Raw genomic sequence first — 16,468 nt, 5'->3', positions numbered from 1 at the left:
CTCCCCCCACCCTCACGCGGCATTAATAGTATTAATTGCACATCTAGCACAAAGAGCAATTATCAAAACATTCTGCTAAGCATCTTATCCAATAGACTGTTTACTGGAAAACACTCAACTGTATCAAAGCCTTTACAGAGAGCTCTTAGAAATTAATAAAAATGTTTGATTAGCACTTTCATGGATGCACAGATTCTGTATATGGCTGTATTATGGTGCATTTAATTATATATAAAGGCAATTAATGTCACAAATGAAAACTAAGCTCTGACTCAGCCTAAATAATTGTCATTATCCATCACATAGCATGTCCAGAAAGCTTAACTGCACAATAATATTTATGAACAATAAACATGGCATTAACTCACTCATAGAATTTGGACAAGATTCAGCCTCTGTAATAAATGGCATAAAAACCCCCCAAAAAACAACACTCTGTTCCCTCAGGACTTTGTTAGTGGGTCTTTTTCCTGGTGTGTACCACAACATTAGTGAGGAACACTACTCTCATGTGCTCGGGTGGGTACCACCATGTTGCAGCTCACATGCATGTGCACATGGTCCCTTCTTACTCTGCATGCATGCTCCTCCAGCGTCTGTCTGTCTGTACCTGTGCTGCACTATCCTGCTGTACGTCTCGCCATGCCCACTGGCACAAGATCATGGCTTCTGTGAAGGAAACTCCACCAGCTCTTCTTGTCTAAACAAAGTCCTTCCTCCTTATGAAACTGCATGTTGCCATCAGCTGTCACATGCGTGACACTGCCCATGCCAGCAGCAGATGGGGACAGCAAGGCACACCACTGCACCCATGTGTAGGACTGCTAGAGATGCTCTGAAAACAAAGGTAACACTGCAGAGCTGCAAAGCACAGCCATTTGTAAAATACAGGTTTCAAATGGAGGTAAGGACTCAGTTTTGGTTTGGAAACGTGCAGTATGGAAAAGCAGACACTCTGCAGCTTCACACCTTCACTGTGGCAGAGCCCCAGAGCTCTGCTCTCACCTCTGTGACTCCCTCCAGAGGTTGGATACAGAGAGGGAGAGGTGGCCCAGAAGCCAGCTAACGCACTCACATTTTAGAACACCAACATTCATGCATGAATGCTTGTTTTTCTATTTGCGTGTGTGACACAGTTATCTCTAGATGCAGATTCATGCATACATAAGTGGCTATTCGTGTCCTTCACCAATACATGTGGTACAGTAGAGGTGCACAAGGACAGGTCTGCATGTGGAGGTTGTGCTGCAGGGAGCAGAGTCCACAGGGCCTGACTGCCCCACAGGGCTGCAACAGAAGGTGCTGAATAGCAGGGAGCAAAGCCAGCACAGCAGGACTCTGACACGGGGAAACATGGCAGGCTGGTATTGCCTCCTTGGTTTACTGGAAAGCTATTTGTGCCAGATATTTGAGACTGACTCTGTGTTAACCCAGGTTTGGGGTTCTGCTGGATCTAATGCAACACGAACTGGGAGAATGAAAAACAGAACCACCTTCAAAGCACAGCACCCCAGTCCCGCATCATCCATTCCTCTATCTCCTCCTCATCTCCTCCTTTCAAAAAAAGGAAGAAACCAACTGACCAATTTTTGTCCACTCGGAAAAAAAAATTAAGGGTCTTACTAGGAGTCTTAGTGTTTGGTGGCTGCACACTTACCGCAGCCTGACGCTGGCTCTGCCCTTGTGTTTATGCTCTGTGCAGAGAAAACAGATAACACTGCAGAGCCACTCTGTTTTCGTTATTTGTTGGGCTGATTATTCATTTCTTGCTAACAAAGCCTTTTCTTGGATGTCATCTTTTGTCTGCTGCAATTAATGGCTGTATCTGTGAATATTAGCACAGCCATGAAAGGCTGAGCAGCACCCCCGGGCCCCTGGGCTGCCCTGCAGTCAGTCCAGCTCTGCCACTGAGGTCTTCATCACCATGCACTGGGGCTGTCCCACAGCTGTCAGAGTCTCTTTTGATGCTGATTAACTTCATCAGTATAATTGATCAAGTTGTCTAGAGAAAATGGGAGGCTAAATGCTCTGCAAAGCAATCGTCAGATGTCACCCAAAGCAGCTTCTGCAGGTGCTGTGCTGCAGTCTGAAAGAGCTTCCTCTCACCTCTTGTCGCAGAGCTTTTCCTTTCCCCCCAGCTCTCTCAACAATTGCCCACTAGATTGACTTTGATTACTTGTTGATTTAACTGCATTTCGGTGTCTGTTGGAAAGAATATCCTTGAACGTCACCAAGAAGCCTCAAAAGCTGAAGGGAGCACTCGAGCTGTGAAACACAGAGAGGTGAGGTGGGCTCTCTGTGCAGCTGAGTGTCAGCTTTAGCCCTCAGTCTAGGTCCCAGCATTTTGCACTGCAATTTGCCTTTTCTTTCTTTCCCTCCCCAGCCTCCTCCCACTCTTCTCCCACACCCATGGCTGATGCGATGGGGTTGTGCTGGTGGCCCCTCAGAGCCCCAAAGGGTTGGGATCTCCAGCAATGTCACGAAATAAAGTGTAGTCACAAGGGGGGAAGGGGGAGGGAGCAACTGAAAAAATATATTTATTGGAGTAAATAAAAAAAAGTTAACCAAAACCCTTTATTGATACATTCTTGGATAATATCACAAGATCGAGAGAATGGAAAGGAAGGGAGGAGGTCGCGGCAAAGATTGGTTCCACTAAATTGGCACATAAGCAGCAAGATTAACGAAATTACTTATTACAAACAGTATAAAACATACATGCTTTGTAAGTCCTTACCACACTGGTCAGTCATGGTGGGGCATCAACAAAGAAAAACCTCAAGACATGTAAAAGCCATATTCTTCCTTCCAAATACCATAAGAATTATTGAAATTATTGCAAAATAGTCAGATACCTTAAATAAAATAACAAAATAGAACACAAATACAAATATCAAACATAAATTAACATGTACCATAAAATACATTACTGGCATGCATTCCAAATATCAAGACCTGTACTAAAACTCAGCAAAACTCCCATCTGCATCCTCCGCAGCCATCGACGTGGGGGGCTCACCTGGCCAGCACAGTTTTTGGTCTTTAAATTCTTTTTTGTTTCGTTAAAAAAAATACATGGATCGCGGCGATACAATAGTAACCATACAGGTCATGTACACAGGTCTTTCGGATCCTTAGGTTTTGTTCGTTTTGACGCGCTAGGTCTCAGAGAATTGGGCCTCAATGAAACTGTGCATTCAAAAACAAAAAAAGAACCAAAACAAAAACAGTGACCCAGGAAACAACATGGATGGCGGTATGCAAAAATCCTCACAAACTGTACAGAAAGTTCAAAAACTCGCAGTCTGGAAGTACATAGAAAGACAGAACAGCCCCCGTGAGTCCTCGCAGTGCCGGGGAGCGCTCCTCCGTGCCGTGGGCTCGGCAGCTCCGCGGCGGAGCAGGGCCGGGCTGCAGCCCCACGCCGCAGCTCACCGCGCAGCGCACGCCGGGCTCACGGAGCGGCCGTGGGCAGCAGCTGGCGGCGGGGCCAGCTGGAGGCCCGTGCCGCAGCGCATGGAAGTCCTCTCCGTCCTCGCGCCCGCGGCCGGGCTTAGATAACCAGGTTGTTATAACTGACGTACTTCTTTTTTGCAGCGGGGCCTGAAAGACAAGTGGGAAACGGTCACCGGAGCGTCCGGCGAAGGCCTCCGTGGGGAGGCTCGTTGCTGTTCCACCGGTCAGGAACGCGGAGCCGACCGGAGCCCCCAGAACCCAGCGCTGCCCAGTGCTCAGCATGGAGCCCTTCCCTCGGCTGTGACCTGCTGGGCACCCTGTGATCCCGCGTGGGATTTCAGGACTTTTTCCAGCAGTGATGACATGATGACATTCTCTCCAACTTCCTGCATCTCCTGGGCTAGGAGTTGGCTTTCTTGGGGGGGGGGGAGGGAAAAAGTGATTCTTGTTCCAGATTTATGACTTCTGGGATTTCTGGGGGTCAAGGCACCAGCTTTCCTAATTGTGGCCTTCAAATTAAATCCATTTGCACACGTTAATTAGTAAAAGCAGCCAGTACCTATATTGTGAACAATGCTACCCACTTCTGTCAGTAAGTTGCAAATATTTGCAGCTAAATACTGAGCAAAATACGGTGCAGTACCCTGGTAGCACTGACAGCTTAGGGACTTGGATGGCATGCTCTCCATCAGGCACGTTAACAAAAACATCACTGCTTATATGCAGATTCTGTAACGAGGATGCGACTACATGCCCTGAGCTGATGGGGTTTTGAGTTGAACTGCATTCAGCGACTGAAGAAAAGGTCTTCCTCTGCTAAAGAGCTTTACTGCATTACTCTGAAACTCCACTTATCTGTTCTACCATGCTCTACACAACAGTTGGTGCTGTTTGCTCAGTCAAGGCCTGATCCTGCAAAATGCTGATCTTCAATTCCCATTAACTGCTCTGGGGTGTGAAGGTGTTCAACACACAGGAGGATGAAACTCATTATCCTGCAAGACTAGACCGCAAATATCCAATAAACTATGGTATACCATTAAATGCTGAAGAGAGGTAAAATGCAATTGGAAAAAAAATGTGTAATCAGGAAACGGGTTGCAAAGTAATTACACGTATTATTTTGTGATCTACTTCAGCTTTATCCATTACATGCTCCAATTTCAAATAGCAGCAGAGTTCCTATAATAGAGAACTACACTGTGATACTCCCATGGCTGGTTCGTGTAACGTCACCCCTCCATCGCTTACAGGGCTTTCACTTTACCATCCAGCAACCCTGAAATTTTGCTTAATGAGTTTTCTCCTAAATTCTACCACAGCATCTCATCTCTCATTTTCAATGTGACAGGAACCACCAGTGCCAAGTGAAGTCACCTTAGAAATATTTTGATAGTGTGTATAGTTTGATAGATCCTGTCAGCTCTCTGTGAAAAGATGAGCCCCATGCATCTCAGTCCTAGACAATAAAATTATTTCTGGAACTGCTCTGTTTCAACAGAAAAATGTACATGATAGAAGTATCACCCGTAATTCTGATAAAGTGATTAATGGAAGCTTCGTGGTAATTCTAGGAGAGCAAAGATGATCTTCCCTGGTTCTTAAGACTGTTCTTAAGACTGAAGAGATCACATCTCTCGTTACGCAGCTGCTGCATTTCACAGCTGCTCCTGCACTGACGCCAGGAACTCGGAGCCCAGCTGAAGCCTTCCAGAGAAGCTCTGATATGAAGACATCAGGAGAGCGACCGTCTGCCTCGATAATGAGTGTCAGCTCTTCATTACCATTGGGCAATTAGCAGCAGGTACAGATTTGATTTTTCTCAAAGAAATTAATTTACATGAAGATGAGGAATGCTAATGAAACATCAGCATTACCAGCACTCACCATGCTTTAATCCGTGATACACGAGCATGCCCTGTTCTTTAACTGGGAAACAGATACAGATCTCATTCACCATGCTGCTGTTCGAGTCAGTAGACAACGGCTTTCCAACAATGAAAACAGATTGTCTTCTCACAAGATACATATACATAGTAATTAATATGCATATAATTATGTCAACCTCAGCTGGCCACTGACTTGGCTGTACTGGAGGTGAGCCAGAAGCTGTGCTATGCAGAACGCACAGCGCAGGATGGTAGCTCCAGTGCAGAGACACACACACCAACTGCAGCCCATTTCCTGAGGTCAGAAATAAGCAAACAAGCCGTGTGAGCAACGTGGGCTGCCAGCTATTCTTAAATACGGGCTGCCCTGAGGAAAGGAAACATTCTGGACACAGCTCGACTGCTTATTTGCAGATGTACTTCCTCTTGAAGAATCTGTAACTTGTAATTTGTTTTCAGAGAAGGTGACCACCTGCTACAAGAAGCTACTTGCTGCTGTTGGTGACAAGGGTCTTCTTTCTCTAATTGTGGTAAATGGCAACAATGTTAGCAGGAGAAGAATGCAATGCCATCTATACAGACAGGAGAGCTAAACTGCAAACAGCCTCCAGGCTGGGGCCTGACATAGGTAAGCACCTCATGTAAGCGTTCACACACTTGTCAAGCACGGCACGGCACAGCACAGCACAGGGCTCTTCAGCTCCCACTACATTATGCCTTAACTTCGCTCCACTTAAATGGAAATTGCTTGGTCCACATTACACTGGAAACCACTGGAGGCTGTCACACTTCCAAAAGGATGTGAAGATTTGCTCCAGGGATGCACGGAATGCTGGCCATGCCATGACACATTACTGTAACAGAAGGATGGGGCAGTTCTGTGAACATTACGCTTATTCTCAATATGAAAGTAATCAGAAACTTTCAATGAGCAAGAAGTCAAGAGCAACACTTTCCAGTAAGGTCAGAAATGGAACTGACACACGATTTGCTAGCAGCTGGACTGCTGGGAGCGCAGAGAGGCACCTCAGTCACCACAAAGCCCCGGCATTTCATGGCACGGCACAGCACTGACTTTAAGGATGAGACTGCATTCAAGATACCAACAAGCGATGCCTGCAGACATTAAATGACAATTGTTAAGTACTGGTTGTTGGTAGCTTGTACGCAACAGCCTTTCCCAGGAAGCAGATCCCCACCCTCCTTACATGCAGGCACTTCAAGCTGCCCTCACACTGCCTGCAGCTGAGCAACCCAGTGGGAAGAACATGCCCACAGCTCACTGCAGCTTATGGAAATGAAGACGACCTGCCTATCTGCACAGGGAAAATAAATGCTACTTATTCGAAACACAAGAATTTATCAGAACTCTTCCTTTTTCAGCTACTATCCAGCCTGCCCAACGGGTTGGGGGGCAGTGGTAGTCTAGACCCATCCTCTGCCATAAGTGGATGACAGAAATCAGAGTGACTGTATCGCCTGTGCCAACAACATATGAAAAACAAATACATAGAAGGAAAAATCCTCTTTGGATGTATGTTTCATCACTTGACTGGTTTTCATTATCTTGAGCACAGGCCACAAAGAAAGAAGCTCCCAGAGCATCCAAAAGCAAGGCAGATCTGTCAATACTTGCTCAGAGTGAGATTTAATCACTTTCACTTCAATTTTATGCACATTTGTTAACTCTTCCAAGCTTAAAGAGGAGAGATTTACAGTGCAAAAGATGAATTTTATTGCAGCCTATGGGCATCTCAGGCTATTAAAGATATGAAACATTGTCTTAGTACTTCCAGCACTGAACAAGAGCTGACACTGTGATGGCTACAAGCTTGGATCTGCTCTGATTTCCTTTGCAGTCGTCGTGGCAGATCATGCTTACTTCTCTTTTTACACTTTCTTAATTCTCGCCTGGAAACCAGTACCATCCATGCCAGGTAAAGCAGCAGCTGGTGATTAAGCTCCACTTCTGGCTCATCCGACAGAGAAGTGGGCACGTGTGGTCCCTCCCATGGCTCTGTGCTGAAAAGCAGAGCTGTGCACACGCTGCCTTTAGCTGGGCAATACATGAGCAGGAACTGAGAGCAACAGCCCTGAATACTTTCACACGCTCACCACAAACCTGACAGAACCTAAATTTAATAGCTAAATGAACATAAATCGTTACACCACGTTTTCACATCGCTCCCGTTCTGTTTGCTACCATCGTGTTGGCAACGTATCCATAACAGATACCACCATTCCACAGTAAATTCCTGTGCTCAGTGCCTGTGTTGGTGGGCCGCTGTTTGCCTCCGAACTGCAGCCCGAACTGCCTGACTTTTACACAGATTATTCAGAACCTCATGTTTTAATAATGGGATACGAATATATTAAATTACAAATATAACATGAGTTAAAAGAGTGTTGCTCCATAATTGCTTTACAGCCTTCTCTTCCCATACACTGCATCGTGTTTAGCTGTCACACGTCCTTGTCACTCTCAGAAAAGCAGCAACAATTAGCAGTTCAGCACTGAGCACAGCCATAAATATCAGTGCTGTTGGAGTCGCCGAGAGGTTTTGTCAGCAGATCAAGAAATACAACAGGGAGTGAGAAGCTGCTAAAGAGATTGCTTCTTTTTCCCCAGTCGCTAACTTACCCGGTCCCTAAAGGCCTGATGGCAGCCTGCTGACAAGTGCAAAGGTGAGAAGGGCTGACTGTGCTGCCCAGCAAGGAGATAACCCCATGCCACATGGCACTGCCACCCCCCGGCCCTCCAGCTCCTGACAGGAGACCCCCACCCAGCCCTGACATACCTGGCAGGCCAGTGAGAAGACAGAGTCCTGCTTGGATAACAAACACCATGGGAATGGGTTCTTTCTGTCTGTGTGACTTTATCAGCCACCTGTCCTCCAGGAAAGCTCCTGAAGCACGGTGGAGAAGTGCTTCTGTTAAATATGGGCAAAACATCATAGTCTGCAAAGCACTCAGCTGAGCATTTGAATAACTTTTAGTTCTACTTAAAAGCCTTGCTGAATTGCAGTACACTTGACAGCAGCACACTAAGAAGAATGCAAGGTTTTATTTATTTTCTAATATATGCAGGATATATATCTATTCTGAGGAGCACGGCCCTCCAGATTCTGCACATTATGCAGAACTCCCAGCAAGGGCTGCTTGCAGAGTAAATGCACTTTGGAAATTAACAGAAGAACAATTATGTAATAGAACTGTATAGATTTATACAGTCATCATGTATTTCTTTAGCTGCTCTTGTGACACGCTGTGCATTACAGCATGTATTACTAATATACAGCTTGTAATCTCCATGAGATGCTGTAAAATCAAAACCAGAATGAAAGTGGGTGGTGTCAATTATATTTTAAGTTTGCCTTTACTTTTTTTTTTGGTTGGTTTTCTTTTTTAAATTCCTTAGTAAGATTTTATCCCTCTGCTTTGCTTTTTGGGAGCTGGTTTTCTTCCTTCTTTTGGCCAGAAATGGGAGGGATGCCACCATGAAGTTCGGCAAGCAACCAGGGCAGGATCTGCCCCTGCAAGATCCAGAATCCCCAGAAACTCCACTTCATCCCCATCTCTTTGGGATAAATGCAAACTTCCAGTACAAGATGACTTCAGTTCTGTTGGATATCATTCATTGGGAACGCTGCTGATTTCATACAGCGCTCATGCCGCTGCCTCACCCTCTTGTAATTTAAGCTAAGGAACTCTTAGGAAACATGAGGTCAGACATCAACGAAGGATGTGCTGCGTATGACAGCAGCAGTAAAAATACATGGAGTGGCAGCCAGAGAGAGAGGCCTGGGGCTGGCTGATCTTCCAGAAGAGCAGGCGTCTCTGAACAGTGTAATTAGTTCATTAAATGCCATCAGAGAGGACGGAGGGACGGATGATGGCCGCAGGATGCTGAGATGAGGGCCTGCAGGTGCTGCCCGGCTTCCCGTTTCACTTCCACCAGCTCCAAACCCAAGTGTGTTTTTTAAGTGTGACAATCGGTACATTCTGTGTGAATCATAATCAGAGGCACAAGACCCTACGCTGTCACTGCAAATAGGATCAAATTAAGCAGCCGCAGACACGGAGCACAAAGCTGAGAAGGAGCTGAAATGGCAGAAATGGAAATGGAGCCAAGTTGCTTAGCAACCGTCCCCTCTTCCCCTGGATTGTGTGGGCCCTGAGACACCGCACTGCCAGCAGCTGTTGCTTGTAAGGTGAAGGAGCACCCATTGTTGCTGCGTGCCAGGCAGCGCCGCGCCGACCAGCAACGTGTGCCACGCATGGCAGGGCCTGCTCAGCACAGCCAGGTGGCTGCAATGCCACGGCCGTTTGCTTTCCTAAAAGCGGGGCAGCTCACCTGGCCAGGATGGTCTTCTCCAGAGAAAAGTCACTGGGAATGTGGAACAAGGAAGGCTCTTCATCTGCACCAATTCCTTCTACAGCACCAAACTGAAACCCTCACTCGCACTGTAGTGATGCTCCAGAAACCTCAGGCTGGGCATGCAGGGCCATTTCTGAAGGAACACACCAAAGTTTGCATCTCTCTGTTCCCATCTATGAGCGAAAGGGTTCCATTTAGGAGGTCGTCAGATTGTTGGAGAGGCTGCATTTTCTTCATTTACTTTGCTAATGAATAGCTTCCTGGATGGATGCGGTTTTGGAGGCATTCATCTCAGACTCTTCTGTAGAGATAACGCTAAAATCCACTTGTGTGCTGAAGTGATGCTTGCCTTGCAGCCCGAGTGGCCAGCATGGAGTGCAGCACTGGGGAGGTGCTCAGCTGGAGGACAGCCCTGAGAGGACGCTTGTGCCTGGGCTCTGGTCCTCTCTTAAGAATTCAGAGTTTTGTTCAATGCTAATCTCTTCTCAAGTTTTATTCATTTGATTGGAAGCGCTGCAGGGTGCCAGGAGATAATGGCAATAAATAGTAAATAACAAATTTCACTAGGTGTTAGGAAAAGCTTTAAAGTCTGCCACAGGTAATTTAAATATTTCCATCAGGTGTTCTTTGAAAGATGAGCTTTGCTAACAAACACTTTCCGGTGCCATTATGGTATTCGATTTGGCTTTGCTGAGGTTCATTAGGTTGGAAGACGCATGCAAAACAAGGCTGGAAAAACTGCCCTCCTCAGCCCTGCCTGCACACTGCAGAGGAGGCAGGGCTGCCTGCAGCAGGTTGGCATGCAGAGGAGGTGTTCCTGCTGCTTCACATACAAAGTGTTATCTGTGAGACTCCTGCTAGCAGGGAGAGAGAAAATACATTTATGTAGCTGGGAAGATGAGAGTCTTGGCTTTTTCTCATATATCCATATAAAGCAAACAGCTTGTGAAAGAAAACCAACCCAAACCCACATGCACAAAAACTGTGTAAAAACATGCAATAAAGTTTCTGAAACAAACTTCTTTAAATTAATTATGAGTAGCTGCTAGGTGACAATAACAAAGCTACTGCTCCTGAAGCCACTCACTGCGTCCTTCAGGACGCTGAAGATCACCACGTGGGTACCTGCAGACACATTTGCTCCAGGCACTCCACCAACATGCCAGGATTGGTCTGATTGCTTTGAGCAGAACCCAGCTGGGTGAGGAATATAAGAGTGAGACCACCGCCTCTTGGGAAGCAAAAGTAAGTAGCCTTTTAAGTAGCCCACGGTTGAAATTCATTCACCTGTTGCTGCTAGGAACACATGCGAGCACAGAATTCAGTGCTGAGAGTTCACCTGATGGCATGGGAAGTGGTGAAGAAAATCCTAACGCTGCCTGAAATCACTACAAGTCAGATTGGACAACGTCAACGAATTTTACCTTGTGTAGCCATGTACTAACGAGGGGTCACAAAAACACCAAATGCTTCAAAAGCAACCAACAGCAAAGCCACCAAACAAGCCTCCCCCACAGTAATTCAGAAGGACAAGGCCAGCTTCTTTTCTGGCTCAGCTCTGCAGCTCCAGCAGGATGCTGCAAGCCAGACGTCCAGCCAGCCCACCCAGCTGCATCACCACTGCCACCCCAGTCTCACTTCCAATCTGCAGAATGGTGGTAATGTTTATAAGCTCCTACGTCCAAAGGAAATCACAAGGTGAATGCTAATGCCCAGGAATGATGAATAAGTGATTAATGTCAGCAGAGCACAATCAGAAGAATAGCCTAAGCAATCTTGCACTTCTGAGCTGTTTTACATACATTTGATAAAGTGGATTCACCTGGTTCACCTCCGCTGCTTTCAGAATGCAATTAATAACGAAACAATTACTTCCAATTATTAGAATAATTACACTTATGCATATGCATACAAACGTAACGTACACAGCAGGGTTGGCTCAATGCTGTGTGCATATTTCTATATGAAGAATGTTCACACGTTCCTGTTTACACAAATTTATTCCACACCTAAACGTGTCGCATTCTAACCAGGGCTACATGCTTCCTTCAAGGCTTTTTTCTTATTAGCCCTTTCAGCAGTGGATATTTACCCTGTGTATTATACAGCCCCCAGGCAAACTCGGGCTGCACGGCTGGCGGAGTGGATTATATAGCTGCACTTCAAGTGAGCCTTGTGCCCAGGGGACTGGCAAAATATCGTAGCGCGTAGTGCCAGGGCCATAAGTAACAATTACAAATATCCACTATAATGGATTCTTTTAACTAGGATTGCTTTGAAGTTCCCAGAAGGATTTAATAGGAAGAAAAGTACGACCTTGCCAGTTCCCCAGAGCACACAGGGATTTGAAGAGGGGTTTTCTTTAAGCAGAAGTCCATTTAGCCTATAAGGATTTCAAGTACTAACTGCTACCAGAGGTGTAGGGTTTCAGTTCATCTTTTTCTTTTTTTTTGGTGAGAATAGAAAATGTATCTGATAGGAAGAATAATAATGACAGCTCTTGGGTGAGACAATGGCATAGCAAGAGGAAATCAGCTCAGGCCAAAGTGGAAACAACTTGGTATTTTTATAGCCTAAGATGGTTTGTAAGAGTTTGAGTAGATAAAATGTGTTTGCAGTGTTGTTCTGCAGGTGTATTAGATTGAGACCAATGGGCTCTTGAATTTTTTTCTTGATAGGGACATGAAAATTCTAAGCTCAGCCAACGTAGAGAAAGCAGCTGTATTAGATGGATGCTTGCCACACAGTACAGAGCTGGAAAATTCAGAATAATCCCCATTAATTTCGGTGAAGAAGGCTTTACCGAGCGAATCCCAGAAAGGATGAGGTGCTTTTCACACTGATCACTCCAAAACCCACAAAATGATGTAAAGATAGTTTGCTAAGTCAGTACGCACCATTGCTCTTGGCACTCTCCTCTTGAGCAAAAGCAAAGATTGAATCACATACCTGAAAGTCAGGCACATTTTCATACGGTGCATCGGGTAAATGATGAAACATCTCTCGCACGCTGACTTTGAAGTCACAGCTCCCCAGCACAAGGGGAAAGTAATACAAGGTGACACGCTTGGTAGTTTTGTCTAATGATGAAGGGCAGCCCTTACTGTTCCCTAACTTTGCCCTCTGGACAGCAAATGCAAACTGTGCAAAGATGAGCAAGGAAAAAACCCAACAGAACGTGGCACAGACCATACATGGCTCATTTTTATGATGGCTTAATGGTGAACTCCACTCTCAAGTTCCACCTCTACAGGCCAGAGCAGCGCTGCGCTCTGTGGCTGAAATCCTGCTCATGCAGAGTTATGGGGAAAGCACCTGCTGGTTCCAGCAAAGTCAGGGTTGCTCACAAGAGAAGTTTACAATACAGTATAAAGTTATTGCCTTCTGACAGTGTTTCTATAGCATCTTTCCACCTGGACAAAGGGAGAACTTCTGTGTTTCTCATGCTGTCCTGTATCAAACCCACAGCCATCCTCCCTGCAGCCAAACCCCCAGCAGCACTGCAGGACAGCTGTCCTTCCTGCTCCAGGTGCTGCTGAGGATGGGAGATGTGCATACAGCATCAGTAATGCTGAGTGCTACAGGAAATTCACTGCTCTGAAGAATATTATAAAGACACGTACCTGTATTAATTCTGATCAGATCTAAAAATAGGCTATAAATGGAAGATGAGAGACAAATTCCCCCTTCGCAACGGTAAGAGAATATAATCATTTATGAATATTTACCAATGGAAGTGATAGTTCTATGGAAACACACAAAAGCATGTCATTTATTTCTCTGCTTCTGAACTGCTTATGCTGATAACTCTGTCAGAGTCAATAAACTCCTTTTGTTGAGCTGGAAAGATGATCTAAACTACCTGCAGTGACAGACACTGCTTTCAGCCTCCTCAGGACTGTGCTAAAAGATAATTTTTATCAGCCACACCTTCGACTACTTTGCAAGATATTATTAAGGCAGATGCCTTCAGAGACAGACTCAGAGGCTGCTGTCAATGTTAATTTTCCCATCTGAGCTGTTAGAGGAAAACATGACTTTGTGTCAAAGAACAGAGCCCGACAAATAACATTTACAGCTTGAGAAAGCATCATGTTTTTGCCAGAAAGATGCCTGTAAGACTGAGATTTTGAGTCAGGTAATAACATTGCAATAAAAGAGGATTAGTTTTATCCTCCTAAATAAAAGCACAAACCAACAAAATATTGTACCACCGAAGAGCATCAATCTTGAGCATGTTTGGCAGCACCTGTCTCCTATCTCCTACTTGTTCAGCTTTGCAGATAAAAACTTCTGGGTCAGGTGAGGTTTGAAAGCGTCTGCAATACTGGGCTCTGGGATCAAAGAATAAACAGCAGAAAGCCTTATCAGCGTTTCCAGCAAATGAAAGATTGCAGAGAGGCTTTAAGAAAACCTTGCAGGAAGAGCAGTCACGACTCGCTGGAGCATCAATGCTCTTAAGATGGGAGATGCAGCAAAGGGATGGGGTCAGGGAGCAGCACCCCCGATCTGTGCAGGTAGGGCAGAGCTGCTCCCAGGCAGCGCTCACTGCCTGAACCTTCCTACCACCACGTTCCCAGCACTGCTCTGCTGGCAGCACTGCCCCAGCACAGAGCAAACAGGAGCTTAGGAAACGGACTTCCAAATCTTTATGAGACGGTGGCAGGGAAGCAACAAAACTGATCTGCATCACTCTTTAATTGGAGCTGAGAGTACAGAAAACATACTAATTTCAGCTACAAGTAAAATGCTTCTGTTTGAATGCTGTTGACTAGGAAGATAATGAATAGTAGCAAATTATTTTCACCTGCTTAAAACAAAGCAATTAATAGTACTTTGGTTATCTCACCTGGAAAGCCAGGCTCTGCTGAGAGCTGTTAAAGCCGAACGTGAAAACAGTTTGCATGAAACATAATTAAAACTATGACCTGAGTGATCCTCTAAAATGTCTCAAAGGAGCCCTGAGTCGGTGCTGCAAGAAATGATTCCTCTCTGCCGCCTTTCTTCCTGATGCTGTTCCTACACAGCTGGTTCCTACACGGACCATTCTGTCCTGCCCAGAAGAAACATTTCTGGCGCTCTTGCCTAGGAAGCACCATTTTCCAGTCAGTCCCCATCCTGGAATCCTCAGCACTTCTCCATGCTAACCATTTTCTTTCTTACTGTCACAGTCAGTAAATACAGCTCTACACGTGCAGCAACTCGGATTCGTTCAACGATCAAACTGCTGAAAATACTTTCGTAATTAATCACTGTACTTAATAAAGATCAAGCAAATCAGAATGCTGCGCAGTTGCTAAACAAGAGGAATGTAGGATTGAATAACATGCACTTATTTTTCCTAAAGAAACCTGTAGCCAATAATGGGTTTCACACTGAGTGAAAGTACAACAGTGTTTACTCTTTACAAAGGACTCCATTACCTGCTCTAACCTCCCCAGCTCTCCTCCTGCCTTCCCGTGCCCTATGCCCCACGCAGCCTTCAGCACAGCAGACGTGTCCTTCTGCAGGCAGAGGGAAGCCTTGCAGGGCCCTGGGTTCATACAAAGCAATCCATTTCCACCGTACAGCTCAGGCGCTCAGGGAGTCAAAACCCAATCCAAGATCTGGAAATGCAAACTGCTTTTTTAACAGAAAAATGAAAATAGGGTGACACCCGATGAGAAAAGTTTCGCTGAGTTTGGATTTTGGCTCAAGTCAATCTCCCCATCAATGAGCTGCCCATCATGCGCGTTCCTCAGCAAACACAGTCCTGCCTGATGGACATGGCAAGGAAAGCAGGCAGTGGATCAAGACAGACCAACTGAGGCACTCCTACACATGGAGAAAAACACAACACAGCACTTTAAATAATATCCCCTTAATGCTTTAGGATTCAGCACGCCAGCTTACACACGAATTTAACCCCGTTAAACCACAGGCCTCTTGGCATGGGAAATACGTACAGATACTTTGATGGTTTCACAAAGAATGCATGTGTGTGTGCTTGTTAGTCTGCCTGGACGTCTGGGTATCTGCACTGGAAAGCAAAAGAGGACACACACACACAGCACTGTTCCTGCTGCGTGGGAGCTCTGAATGACTGCAGTACAGTGCAAAAGCTCTGCGTGCCCCTGCCTTCCCTTTTCTTTGCTTTGCCCTGCTCCAGCCACCTGGCAGGGAGCTGCAAGTAGCAAACAGCTTAACAGAAAAACCAAGGATATTCATGAAGTGCAAAGAGGCTAAGTTCACTGGAATATTTATTCATGCTGTATAATTCTGTAATACCAAATGTCTGACAAAATTATGTTTTGAGCTGCAAGGCTCAACAGCACCATTTCGCTGCAATCAACGTTTTCTTTTTTTTTTTTTGGCAGAAAGTCTTGATTTCAAATATCTCGAAAATGTTTAACAGCTGATATTAGCAGGAGCGCAGATTTAATACAGGGCTCTTTATTCTGCCGACACGATAAGCATCGTGACAAGGGGTGTAACTATGGCAACTATTTCCCCCTGTTCTCCACAGAGCTGCAAGAGCAGACGTCTCCCTTGATGCAGTGCCAGATGTCCCCCAGGTAAGCCTCAGTGCTGTTACAGAGCAGTCACTGAGCAGAACCACAGATCCCAGGGCTGGAACACCTTTCTTTTCTATTTTGTGTTTCAGTTGTGTTTCATGGGCATTTACATGTATTTAGATATGAGTCTAATTCTCCTCCTCTTTATGACCATGGCTGGAAAGCAAAAACATACCTCCTTTTCCTTTACT

Source organism: Tetrao urogallus, assembly GCF_951394365.1.
Source record: "Tetrao urogallus genome assembly, chromosome: 10".
Lineage (NCBI taxonomy): Eukaryota > Metazoa > Chordata > Aves > Galliformes > Phasianidae > Tetrao > Tetrao urogallus.
This window is presented reverse-complemented; position numbering follows the sequence as displayed.